At 48.3% G+C, this 1,887-nt stretch overlaps 1 protein-coding gene across 1 annotated transcript in view; it reads right to left on the bottom strand.

Moving 5' to 3' along the window:
- Nucleotides 1-1,710, bottom strand: part of LOC102882275 (guanylate-binding protein 6) — a 15,094-nt gene extending 13,384 nt beyond the window's left edge. Inside the window, exon 1 of the mRNA XM_006905828.3 lies at nucleotides 1,557-1,710. The gene's annotated coding sequence lies outside the window, so the exon portion shown is untranslated. The remainder of the gene's footprint in view (nucleotides 1-1,556) is intronic.
- Nucleotides 1,711-1,887: the final 177 nt, after the last annotated feature.

Below are 1,887 nucleotides of genomic sequence, written 5' to 3'. Positions count from 1 at the left end.
AAAGAAGCTGCCCCACCTGAGCAGTGATTTACAGTCAAGGCCCAGAGATAGCATGCCTGTTTCCCAACTTTTAAGGGTGAAACTGGGGGTGGGAGAGAGGCCACAATCTTCAGGCATCCCATTTGTTCCTGAATCCGCTCCCCCTACCCCCCTCCTCTTCACCCTGCCCCTTCTCCTCCCCTCCTTTCCGCTGCTCCTCGCCTCCATTCCCCTCTGCCTCCCTCTCTCCCTCTGTCTTAGCCAAGTCTGCTCTTGATTAAAAAAATTTTTTTAAGTGTAGGAGCTGAATCTAATTTAATGTTGAGCCAAGGCTGAGTACCAGTGATAAATCCATCCTAATGCACATCACAATGAGGAACACTGAACTCATGGATGAAGAAACTGCTCCACCACCCCCTTTAAAGAGCCAGGAGAAGACCCTACTCTCTCATGTCTTTATGTCTTGTCCACTCCACTTGCCGCTGTCCTGGTTATGTGACATGCTGTGAGGCTGTCACCTCACAGCTACCACTGCTCCAATGGAGAAGCTGAGCGTTCCTTGAACTAAAGTCAGCAACTGAACCCTGCAGTCCAGACCATCAGGCTGCACGCTCCGGTACCTCTCCCTTCCTCAGAGACTATTTTGAATCAGAAATTGAGAGTTTTAAGATCAAGATTACATTGCATGCAAAAGAAAGTTGATGAATTAGCATTTCTGCCCCACAGCTTCTCAGGTCATTGTGTCCAAGAACAAGCTCCCAGTTGCTTCTCCCTTCTTGTTCCCTTCTCAGCTCCCACTTTTCTGTTGCTATTTTGTAGAAGTTAAAAACGAACAGGATTTTTTTTTTCCATTTCCAAAAGAAACTGAGCAAAAAACCGAACCTGAAAACAAAAGTAATTTATGTTATTTTGTGGGGCTTAGGCACCAGACGTTTGGAAACAGTGCTGCAGTTATTTTTAACTATGAATGAGAATGGAAACGAATTGTTTCGTATAAATATTATGGAATACTAAAGATGGTTAATACAAGAAAGGATGTTTTAATATTTAAATTGAATGTTGAAGGCCACCTTTTCTTTCGGTTTCTCCAATGTCCAACTGAGAAATGTTTGAGGCAGGGAGGGAGGGAGTTGGAGGAAGAGACCCCACCCAGCGCCTCTGCGAGGGGTCCAGGTTTGGCCTCTCAGTCGGAGAATGGAATTCAGCCCCTTCAAACAGGTGACGTAGGATGCACTCCTTTTTCTCCCATGCAGGGATCTTTGTGCAGCCCTGGGAGGGTGCCCGAGGAGGAGCAGCGCATCCCAGGGACACCTTACGCCCGCTGTCAACATGCAGCTCCCTAGGATCCAAACGCTGAGCGGCCCGGAGCACACCGTCCTGGGGGCCGCACACCGTGGGACCGACCCCCGCCCCCCATCCCCCCATCTGCCAGCTGCGTCCCCGCTCGTGCCAGTACCGAGCCTGAGCCTCCGGCGTGGGATGCTGAGGCATGTGCTGTCGTTCGGGGATGCTTGTGCATGTGTTGTCGTTAGTTTAAGGACACGTGAATGGAAAACAAAGTTTAGGGACGAACTTACGTGGTGCGGGTGCCGCAGCCAGGGGACAACGTTCTCAGCTGTCCTCGCTCGTCCCTCGCGCTCCTCCTGCGTCTGGCTTCTCTGGGTGCCCACTGCTCCTTTAAGAAGCTGAAAAATCTAGCCGGATATTACGACCAAGCTGTTAGTGGGTCTGGTTGAAAAGAACCGAAATCGAAAGGTCAGGCACTTTTCTAGTTTAACCGTTAAGGGTTTTGATCTTTTTTAACGGAGATTTGATCTTTTTTAACACTGACAATTTAAAAATTGAAATCCCTTCCTTTCCTTTAATATTTGCAGTAAATCTACTAATCATGTTTTTATTGTAAAGTAG

The sequence above is a fragment of the Pteropus alecto genome, unplaced genomic scaffold, assembly GCF_000325575.1.
Source record: "Pteropus alecto unplaced genomic scaffold, ASM32557v1 scaffold4411, whole genome shotgun sequence".
Lineage (NCBI taxonomy): Eukaryota > Metazoa > Chordata > Mammalia > Chiroptera > Pteropodidae > Pteropus > Pteropus alecto.
Note: the sequence above shows the minus strand (reverse complement) of the source record. Positions and strands in the feature narration are given on the sequence as shown.